Source organism: Strix aluco, chromosome 1 (assembly GCF_031877795.1).
Source record: "Strix aluco isolate bStrAlu1 chromosome 1, bStrAlu1.hap1, whole genome shotgun sequence".
In the NCBI taxonomy this organism is placed as follows: Eukaryota; Metazoa; Chordata; class Aves; order Strigiformes; family Strigidae; genus Strix; species Strix aluco.
In genome coordinates this window covers 101542306-101554380 of record NC_133931.1, presented here as the reverse complement: position 1 = coordinate 101554380, position 12075 = coordinate 101542306, and positions in this window count along the sequence as shown.

The following is a 12075-nucleotide window of genomic DNA, read 5'->3' as shown; positions in this document are numbered from 1 at the left end:
TGACATGAGTTAAAGATCTCTTGGACAAACTCATCCATCAGGACCTGTTAAATAAAAAGTCATATCACCAGAAGTTGGGAATATAAGGCAGGTAGCTATCACTACATGGTTGTCATTTTATAAAAATCTTTAGTAATCATGCTCCACTTTTGATCACTTTTCATCACTTGTGGAGCCAGGATACTGAGCTAGATGGATCTCTTTTAGACTGAGCTGGGACCGCCCTTCTTACATCCTGCTTTTACGTATCTCCTGCAGTTTGTAGAGAGTCTTCCGTGGATTCGAGTCAACCTGAACAACAAGGTCAGGACTCCAAACAGAACTAAGACTGAAAATCCTAGGAAGAGGTAGCTAAGAGAGCAGGATCAGCAAGTAATGTACAGAAAATGTGAAGCAGAATTAAACTTGCGTATAGTCTTTTACTCTTAAAGTAAAAAGTGGCACCACACATGAGATGACAGAAAATAATTCTTCATCCCTGAAAAGAAAAAAATACTCTCTTCCTCCCAGCAGATGAAATGACAAGAAAATTGCAATGTGTCCTTAAACTGAAAGAAGCTTAATTCTCAGATCAAATCTGTATCAACACAATTAAAAAAAAAGAGAGCTCTGCAAGTGGATGAATAAGTATGCATAGAAAATTAAGGACATATTAATATACAGATGTGCAAAAATAATAGAAACTTACCATTATCTATCTATTTTTTAAACTAACTGATGTAATCCCATAGCTACATAACCCATATAAAAATGGTCTTTGTCATGTCAGTCCTCTGTCATGAAGAATGATTGAATATAAAATGTTCTTTCATATTTGTTCTATAAGTGAAATCCTCACATAGTATGAATTGCTCAAGGTTCACTGGCTTCCACAAAACTATGACAAGTCACAGCAGCTGAGGATCTGCCCAGCTTGTACCATGTTGGCTGACACAGCAAAGTTGTAAATCCAGCCTTGAAGAAATCACAGTTTTCAACAAGCTCACTGCACGTGAGACTGTTAACTGACTATTTACTGAGATTCTCATACACCAACCTCTATAGGCAGAGGGGGAGGAGAAGAGAAAAGCAATGGTGCAGAGCCTGCAGTTTTCCTTTCCTGCAGCCCTTTGCTCAAAGGGGGCCTCTGAAGACCTACACAATAAAGCGATAAAGTAAGCCAATGCAGCTGTGGGATCTGCAGCTTTCATCTTCATGGATACCAGTACACTATTCAGCCACCACTATCTTGGGGCTGAAGTTACCCAAAGCCTCTCTGAACCTAAGCTGGGAAGGAAGGAGTTTCTCCCACTGCCAGCACCTGTGAATGAACATTGTAAAGCCCCACCATCAAACTCCTCCTTAGTGAAATGATGGAAGATTTATTCACAGTTAAATGCAGATGTTTTCTAAATTGACTGTCATCATAAAATTATCTCAGCCAACAGCAAAGATAGGACTGAGCTATTGTCCAGTGACTTTCCCTCTCAGCTACCTTCAAAGGTTCTTCCACCTGACAGGATGCTTTCATGAAATTCACCTTTTGCTTCGAAGTAACCAGACCTCAGGCCCATGTCAATTTTAGAGTCCCCTAAGAAAGTCATCCTCTAATTGTCATTCTCAGTTTACCCAAGAACTTGTGACTTCTGTATGAATTCCTTGGCCAAATCCAGCAACCTTGTAAATCTCAACCCCCATATTTCTGTTTCTTTCAACTTCTGCTAGCAAAAATTCTCACAGTGCTCTTTCCCAGGTAGGACAGAAACCTTCTGTTCCCTTTTTCCCATACACTCAAGAAAATACCCCTGACCACACATGCTTCTGCATTTTTTCCCAGTGAAAGCCCTGATGAGACTTAAATAACTCACTTCCAGTTGTCCATCTAAATTTTCCTTCACTCTAATTTCTAGGTCAAATAAGTGCATAAAATAATTTAAATGTTATAATTTATAGGAAAAGTTTTGCTTTGAAATAAAATGCAAATATTTTTTGCATTTTCAACCACAGAAGCAGAATTGTAGTCATTTAACAGACATCATAACTTGATGTTAACCAGTATTTTTTTTCAGGACATAGAGCTAGAGAGAATTTTTCCATTGTAATGCAATTCCCTAATGAACCATAGCTAACATACTAGGTTGCTTCCTGTGTAACCTTGAAAAAAACACAAAAGGTATTTCATTATTTTATGAAAGAGATATGTAAACATGCAAATGTTTCCTGTTGTTATAAGTTTTAAGGAGTTACTTCTGTAAGCATTTATCTATAGTACATCTACATTAAACAGCCCTGCTAGAAGGAAGAGAAAACATTTTGTATTCATTTAGTCATTAAACAGAATCAGGAACAGTTGCTAAAATAATGGATCCCGATTATTCATTACCATTATGCTTTACTTGTTGGAATAGATACCTGATAAGAATCGTACCAGAACTATAGCTGCTAATGAATGATTAAAGGCTAGGGAACAGATGCAAAGGGGAAGTAGAACAACAATACCTCATGTTTTTTTTCTGGGGATGCTTATGTTGTTCTCCTTCACTCTCATCTACTGAGTTTTGCTTTCAGATCTCTATAATATAATCGACTGAACTAGGACTGGATTTGGACTCTTTCCCACCTTGTGGAAAGCTCTCTTTCTTGAACTGTGACAAAAAAATTCAAAACCTTGAACTAAAAGTAACAATAATAATAATTTAGGTGATTTTAAAAACATTTCAACTGTACTAGAATTAGCTTATGTTTTGTAACCGAAAGCCGTTTTACAGAAAGTCAAACTCTTTAATATGAAGTGTCAAAATCCTGTTTTTTCAATTTTTTTTTTTTTTTTTCAGGGCCTTGAAATCTGATTTGACCGATTTCCCACAAAGTTCTGGCTTAGATAAATAGAGGCATTTTTGGATGAAACTCATTTTGTCAAAAAGCTCCAAGTTAGCTTTGCTGTCCATGGTAGTCCATACAAATACCCCAGGAAAATTCTGGTATATGCAATGGCTTAATCAGCTGGAACCTGAATAACACACAGACACGTATCTAACTGATCCCCAGATAACTAGGAAATCTGTGTCCCATATGCTGTTTAAAAAGAGAGGTCTTAAAACTTAATTAGACAGGAGAAAGAAACAAAGCTTGGTTGGTTTCTTTTTTTTAAATCATAATTCTATTTTTTTTCACTTTATATATCTATTTAAACCCCATATACTCATCTAATCCACAGATTGCTCCAAAACTGCTTACAAGCTTTGTCATATACTACCTAAATTCACCTAGAATTTTGTTTTATTAACATCCCAAGAATTCAGGTCACAGAGAAACCAACTTGAGAACCCAAGAGATGAGTAAAACCATCATGGACAAACATACATGCTTGCCTGCATGGGAAATTAGCATGCAGTCATTTATAGCACAAATGTATACTTCACTAAATCAACACCTTTCAGTCTATATCAGTCTGCAGGCTCCTAGTTTTATTTTTCTTCCCAGTGGAACTGCAGAACTTTTTGTAACAAATCAAAGCTCCCTGACTCTTCATAGGTAAATTTTCACAGACCTCTTATAAAAAAACTCACAGAACTTCAGGATCCATGGACTACCTGTGGAAAGCAACACCAGCATCAGCACTCCAAACTTGTTCCCATATAAAAGCTCTTTACACTGCTTACAAAAACCCCATTTTTCAAGTCCAACTAATTTCTAGTTACACATAAAGACATGTGTTTCTTGGTGACTTGTCCAGGTGACAAGGGGAGATCTATGGACTATCATTAGAAAGCTATTATAAAGCTATTATATAGACCCATAGTCCTGTGTTTTCTTGTTCTAATTCAGGGGATTTTACTCAACAGTTTAAGACAATTTCCCTCCTGCTCAGTAAAGAATTGCACTTGTGGTATGAAATAGAAATGTTACTACATTTCTTGGGCATAATGAAGTGCTCATGGCACCAGCAGAGACTTTGGCTTTATACATAAGCCTTATTAAGACTTAGTTACCTTTTAAGGTGATAGAAAGCAAGCATTGAGCATGAAGTGCTTTGCCAGAGCAGCTTTATCAAACTCTACAGTGGCAGTTCAGGGGATTACCAGCCGCAGCTGTCTGCCTTCTGCAGAGGGGGATGCCAGCCCCCAGCTGCTTCCATTGCTCTCCTGACCGCAGAGCGTATCCAAACGCGGTTGGGTCTCCTTATGACACCCGCACATAAAAAGCAAGAGGAAAATTCAGTGCCTGGAAAAGACCATCTCCCTGATCACAGCGCACAGTTAGTTCTCTAGCAAATCTGGCCGCAGTCATCCCTGCATTGAACTGGTTGTGAGAGTCAGTTCAGGTTAAAAATAATCAGAGCTTTTTTAGGGGTGTGGAGAGGCAGAGTTTGGATCCAGGTTGTTGCAAGGCCTCATAAACAATTTTACAAGAACAAGTGAAGTAGGTCATTGGTTGGGAATGAGCAGCTGGGGGCTGTTAAGATGGCGTTGTCAGTGAATGGCACCACTTCCCTGAATTTTCACTGAAACAGAGCTTGAGCGTTCAGATAATCAGCCACGACATCTGAGATATGGGAGCGGTACCAAGCAGATGGGCCAATACCTGCTTAAAGTGCTCTAGCTCGAGTCACTGAAAAGGACATCTGTCTGCTCTCAGACTGGGTGCCTCAGTGACCCCCGCCGCAGCTGGGCAGCACGAACTCTTCTGTGTGTTTATGAGTGGGTATTTTTCAGAAGCCTGTACTCTGGATGGTATTTTGAATTAATTTTCTCAAGGCAGCCAAAAAAACTCCTGCTGTCAGATGTGCTGAATATCAAGTCCTTGTTGCAACACACGGAGGTACTACAGCTCCTCAGCAAAACAGTTGTATTTAAGATGCCAAAAGCAGCAACCTTTTCCCTTAGTCTTGTTCAACAAAACAATTTTATCTGAAACTTTTCACTCTGAGGTACACAATAGTTTTGGAGATTTCAGCCCCTGGAAGGAAAGTTTAGCGCAGTTAATGGTGTCTGAAAGTAGAATTCCTGAAGGCAAATGCTGGACACCTGCAGGTACATTATCCTTTAGTCTAAAAAGTTACCATGTCTCTCCTTTCCTCTTTTCTTGTACCAAACCCCAGACCATCATATTTTTCTCAGCAACACTCAGGCCAGTATGCAACAGTAAAAGCATATAGAAATGACTAATATGAAAAGGCTGAGTAAAAGGCATCTAAAAATAAAACAGAAATAAATCATTACTTAAGAATAATTGTTTTGTTTGCTTGTCATTAGACATCTGTTCATAGACACTGCTAAACGTTCCACTTTGTGTCTGGGTTTAATAGTAACAACTTTGCAGGGATGCCTTCTTCTTCCTCATTGTTTTCACTTGGTTTCTAGGGCAAACAAACACATTTTTTTTCAGCCCTTTAATAAATTAAAGCTGTTATAGAGTTAGAAGTAAATAACTGCATAGTATGGAAACTTAAATCCAGCAAGCCTCAGAACATATCAAAGGTCATTATATGCACAGTATCAAACTCTTTCTCTCTCCCTTCCCACTGGTAATCCCCAGGACCACTCTGTGGTGACTGAGTAGAATTCAGGGCAAAACTTGATCTGAAAAATGTGGAGCTAGTCCTCCTCTTCCTCCCCTCTCCCTGTCATCTGCTAACATTTCCAGACAACAAATAGTGTATTGAATCCAAACTGTTTATTTTGGTGGGAATGCCATCTGCGTGGGGGCAGCTGGGGCGGGAAAGAAGGCACACAGACAAATGAACAGCAATAAATATACACAGCAGACAAAATTAGGAGAAGTTCTGCTGCTTTCCAGTGTTTTGGATCTTTGCATGCTTCCATTAAGTGGATACAGCTCTTCTTAAACTGGTGTTTGAACATCTGGATTATTTAGCAAGACAGCAAATTCAGAACATTTGAACAGAGATGTCAAGCCAGTTTGGGCAAAATGCTAAGACTACTGAAAATGCTGAAGTCATTCATGGTTATATTCCACTTTTAACATATTACAGTATACTGGAACTAGCAACGGGGAAAAAAGAAGATGAGAGTAAGTATTGTCAAAAGGAATATGTCATAAATCACCAAAAATGAAAAATCAGTGGAGATCTGGAGAGAATGTTTCTTGCAGACCAAAGACAAAATCAATGTCCAGATCATTAACAACTGAACATGAATTCTACAATGGAATTGCTGGCATTACATTTTAATTTCCCATTGCTATTCAAAAGGACCTCTTGCATTTGAATCATCCCTTTTTACTGTATTACAGAAAGGATAATTCAAGAATTAAAGCCCCATCTTAACGTCTTCAGTTCTGTAAATAAGATGATGAAAGAGGGCATTTTAAAGATTTTTAGAGAAATTTAGAGTCAGGTCCAACCTCTGCTCAAAGCAGGATCTGCAAGGCAGTAGGTTGCTCAGGGCCATGTCCATTTGCATTTTGAATTATCTCCGAAGACACAGACTCCACAACCTCTCTGGGCAAACTCTTCCAGTGTTTGACCAAACTGATGGGAAAAAAGTTTATTTTTCTGTTTAAATGGAATTTCCTTTGTTTCAGTTTGTGCCCATTGCCTGGATACAAGTGAGAAAAGCCTGGTTCTGTCTTCTTTGCTCCCTCCTATCAGGTTTTATACACATGGATAAGATCCCCCTGAAGCCTTCTATTATCAAGGATAATATATTAACAAATATTAGTAAAATATTAATAAAATATTTAAATATATATATATATTTACTTACTTTGGAAGCACTTCAGAAGTATCTTCCCAGATTTGTCGATAGTTTTCATATTAAATACAACTCCCAAGATACTTTTTAGGCACATGCTGTTAGGAGTTTCATCAACTGCAGCAGGAGGCCTTACTTCAGCAATGTTGTATGCTTCCAAACTATACCTAGGTAAGTCATTCAATAAGACATTCTCCTCTTCCCTTAAGTGTTTAATTAGAATAGACATGCATTTCAACCTATTTTATCTCACTCTTAGGGTTTTTCTAAAGTTCGTTAAATTTAACAGCAATCAATGACAAGAAGTGAGCTCAGTCCTTGAGCAAGTCTACAGCTGCACTACACCTGAAGGAACTAAACCACACAGAAGCCTTTTAATGCACATTAATTTATGGAAGTTGGATTCACATCCCTAACTTGATTTGCCTTAACTTTCTTGGCTGTCCTTATTTAGAAGTGCCTGGAAGTAAAGGTTTCATGTCCAGGGCTGCAGTTCTCTATGTGTAAGACTTAAAGAGAAGGAAAGGACAGGCCATACCAGTAAACGAACTTAGTTGATGTTGGTCCACTTCAACAAAATCTATGTAATCAAAAGTGTAAAACTACATACACATGTCAGTTATAATAAGCTTGTCACTCTATCATCTCTTTAGATATCCTAAAATATAGTTCTATGTTGCAGTAATATTTGCTGGTAATGCAAGATAAGACTTTCTATGTCATGATAATGCATAGACATATTTTCATTTAAGCATTAAATCTTTCAAGGCTGAAACCCCATGCTGATAAACAGGTTTCTCAACAGACAGCACAAAGTTCATAACACCAGCAGCACATATCTAAGCTGGGTGTGGAAAACCACACAGTAGCTACCCCTACAAGGTTGCGGTTCCATGACCCCCTTCAGGTGACTTAACTGCTAGGTGACAAGCCAGCTCCCTCCTCCCTACTGGTAGAGTTGTCCCACCTTCATCTTTGCACCAGCTTCAACACTTGTTGTTGAGACATTTCTGCATGGTTGCCTACCAGAAAACCACTAGGTCTCTCTCTGGTGGGCCAGATTTCTGCTGGCTTAGCACACTGAAACAGTTCAGTGACCATGGTCAGGCAGCACTGAGCCAAGCTACAGTGTCAAATTGTGATCATCTTTGCACTCTGGATGACACCCCTGGAATATTCCTGGAGTATTGGGAAAGTGAATGGGAAGTGCCTTGGTTCAAAATTGGGTCCCAAATACTCAGAGAGCCAGCTGAAACAAGAGGATGGCATGTTAACAAATGAGCTAATTGTAAGCATCAGTCAGTTCATAAACACTCTGCAGTGTTAGAGTAATTTCAAAGGATCTGTTTATTTGAAATACAAGCCACTGATAGATTTTTATATGTTTTGAAGGCTCATTTCTGAAAGTAAATCATACTTCCAGAATATCCTAAATTTATACTATTATGCATAATTCTCCTCTACAGTGCTCATGATGGATGGGTAAACAAATGTGAGCTAACATGCATCACATAAAAATGAAGAATAACCAACACTGTCAGTCTTCTATGGGAGATATATTACAGCCATTCAGCTAATTCCCTTGGGCTCAATTTCTGGCCTTGGTGGAGCAATTCTCTTTGTCCTTTGCAGTTTACCTTAAAATCTTCCAATTTGATTAATAACTTCTTAGAATTTTTCTTGAGGAAGAACCTAGAACTACAGGTCATCTGCAATAAAAAGGAAAAAGGTTTTCCATCAGCTGCAGTGAGCAGCTCACAGAACAGCAAATAAAGCACAAGCAGATTATTATGATAGCTTAAAAATCACATTGTTTTGCACAAATTTTTACAGAAATTAAGGTCTCAAGTAAGCATCTGAATTCCATTTAAATAAAATAAACCTTAAAAAATCCAATTGTGTTCTTAGTCTCATAATTTTTCAGATATCTTGAGACCCCACTGGAAAGTTCAAAATTTAAAGTTCATTGTCCCATTTAAGGTTATGTAAGAAAAGGGAGAATATAAACAATTCTTGATGTGTAACTAAGGGAGAACCATTCATGTGAAGTAGTTCTTCAACGGTTCACAGAGTTCCTATACTCCCAATAATGAAAATTGATTCAATGCAATGCATGAGGATCAGATTTTGATAATCCAATGCCATTTACATCATATCAGAGATCTTTAGCAAGCAGTTACACTAACTCTGCAGTTACCTTCAATACTTTAATTTCAAATTTGCAGCAGAGAACCTATGACAAAGCAAGAGTACTATATGTATCCTAGTTTTCTTGAACTCTTTTCTGACACAAAAACTTTTGTCCTCACATATCTTGGTGTTTGTGGATTTATTTTTTTTAAAGTGCCAGGTAACTACACATCTGTTTTGCTCTTAAAGAAATATTTGCCAGTTCAGAAATGGAGCAATGGTTGAGCTGGGCAGCTAGTTTAATAAACAAGTGGATTTGGTAACAAAGCAAGTTACTGAAATTGCCACAGAGATTTTTGTGAAGGTCCCAATGGACTTTGGAAGTGCCTCCTCTCCTGGAAGAACCTCTGGTGGATGGTCCAGTTTCCACCTCAACCATCTAAAGTTAATTACTTCTAACTAAAATGGTGTATGTGGTGGTTAACCAGGAGAATAATAATCTCAAAAAGAGGCAAATTGCAATTTTATTTCTGAAGAACAAACCTATTTTTAAACATCTTAGGCAAGCAGTATAGCACTGCTTCTTACACAGCATACCCTCCTCACCAGAATTTTCTGTACTGGAGGAAAATAAAGCAGCATTATTCATTTTGTGTTGTAGACAGAGATCTTTTTTAAAAAAAAAACTAAGAAAAAACCCCCAAACCGGCAGCCATTCTTGCCATGAGAAAGATCTTGGAGACAATGTCACTTTCCTGGAAGAAAATCTGCAAGAGCTCAGGATTTCCATAAGTATTTTGGATTCCTGGGAAAGGAGGAGGAAAGCTGTTGGCTTTGTTATGGTTATAAGCACCCCAGAGCAGGAATGCTGATTTCCTAGCACTCTTCCCCAAACTTTGGAGAATATTCCCTCCCATACACTTGCGGGCATGACACGGAGTAAGGAGCAGGATGACAGTCTGTCTCCCTTCTGCTAGTGGTGCTTGAGAAGTGGCCACAGAGGACAGGCATGTGTCCTGGGGTGGGCTACACAGGTACATGGTAGCACAGCAGCCACTGCAGCCATGCAGGAAAAAACCAGTACATTACAACTGAATGCCTCAGCCAGGCTCTTGCTGGCCTTCCTGGCCCTGAACTGTGTGTGTAAAGTGCAGCCCTACACAAAGCAGTTTTTCATACTAAGGGAATCCATTAGAGATGGATTTGAATGTTCGTTCATCCTCTTGCCATTGACGTGCATTGTAATTGCCAGGCACAAACAAGTCCACTTGTCTGCATTTTCTTCCTTCATGAGTCAGAAAGCACATATCATGTGCTAGTAGTAGTTTAGAAGTGGTCAAATTAGTGAATGAATAAGCTTTTAATGTAATGAATAAGCCATCACTCAAAGACTGATTTTTTAATCAAGTCAGGTATACCAGAAACTAGTTTATACTAGAAATTACTTCCAAACTGAATTTACCACTTCATCAGGGGGTCACAGTTTACAGAGAAAGCAGATAAATTGTCTGAAAGAGAAAAGATGGCAGTATGAACAACGACAGTGAAAAAAACCAACAGTGAAACATAAATTCTGTGGTTCAAATGAGTTTCTCTGTTGTTCTCTTGGGAGAACATTCACCGAACCTGGCAGAGGTGCCTTCGTTTTGCCCACTAAATGTCTTCTGAGGTTTCCCCTCTAGCATGTGGAGAGAAACGGAATTCTCCGAGAAGCAGTGAGAGCAAAAGACTGGGGTAGGTGTGCCAAACACTGCCTGAAGAAATCTTCCTCTTCATACACTGCTGAAAATTAGGACCCTGCCTGGCTAAGTGAAGTACGTCACATTGGGTGTTCCACATTAAAAAGATTCGTTAGCATTTTAAAAGGGAAGATAGAAGTGTTATCTGAGAATAATTATTACAGAATCTTGGAAATTCAAATTCTTGTTTTTACACATATTCATTCATGCAAATGTGCAACCTGACCCACAAATTTTATTCAGGTGACTAATCTGCCTTTGACTTCAGCAGGATTCTGCTATATATGAACAAAGCAATTAAGTCAGGTTTTGCATTTGCACAGTAGCCTCCATTTGTCTTCAAGTGGGACTGTTATGTTGTAAAAACTCCCAAATCATGTCAATTTGTCCAGACAAGATTTCAAATCTCCTTTTTAATATTCAGCTTCAGCAACATGAAAAGCAACGGTGCCAAATACTCCATAACCATTCTACTGTGATTACTCACATTTTGATTAGAAAATTCTCATAAATGCCATTTCACATGGGTGTTGTCACCTGCCCTGTGCTAGATACATCATCTCCTCTGTGTAATTAATTACACAAACATTGAAAAATGAGTTTATGACCTGGAATGGAGTTTTGACAAACTCTTCTGAAGACATACCTGAAACACAGCCCAGGAGAACCCTCAACAGATACAAATGATTTATGCATAGACAATAGCACACACAGCCTCCAAACAAGCTAAAGACCTGCCAGGAGCAGCAGTAATTCAATATCTGCTTTGAAATGAAGCATGTAAAAGAGCCCATAACTGAGGAATTAGGCACTCCAGAGGGGGAAAGGTAAGGAGAACACTAATAATTTAGGGGATTTACAACATCCCTGTACTTCCTGATGGGCAAAAAGGCAAGGAAGGAACACAGAACAAGAATGGTTTGGGCAACAAACATGGAAAGCTGCACAACGGACAGTGCTCTGCTGTTTCCTGATTTAGGTAATTAGTGCTTGGTCTTCTGAGCCACAGTTCCAACTCACCCACCACATGAGCTACACTGCTACAATAAGAGTGACCATAACACATCCCCTTTTTGCCTCCTCTTCCGCACAGGCTGTCTGCTGACTGTCCCGCTACCTCGGCTGTGCACTACCACTGTGCTCGGGTCAACACTCCAGCTCACCTGCCACTGAGGCTGTGGCTTCAAATTGCAGCAAAGCTGACATAGCAACCACCTGCTATGATAAAGGGGTGTCCCCGCATGTCCCCTCTTGCATGTCATCACCACCTCCCTAGCTCCAGCAGTGGCCCTTGTCTGGCGCCAGGGTGAACTGGTTCAGGGAGAGGGACGGCAACAAGCCAACCCTCCCCAAAGAGGCAGTTCTCAGTGTGGTGTTGTCTGAGTCAAGTTGGTCATTAAACAGCAGCAAGCACAAGCAATTACTAATAGCTATCTGAGTGTTTTTTCACATGTGGGCTAGAAAAGCAAGAGGCTGTGGTATTGCTGTAGGAACCAAGAGACCCAAAACAC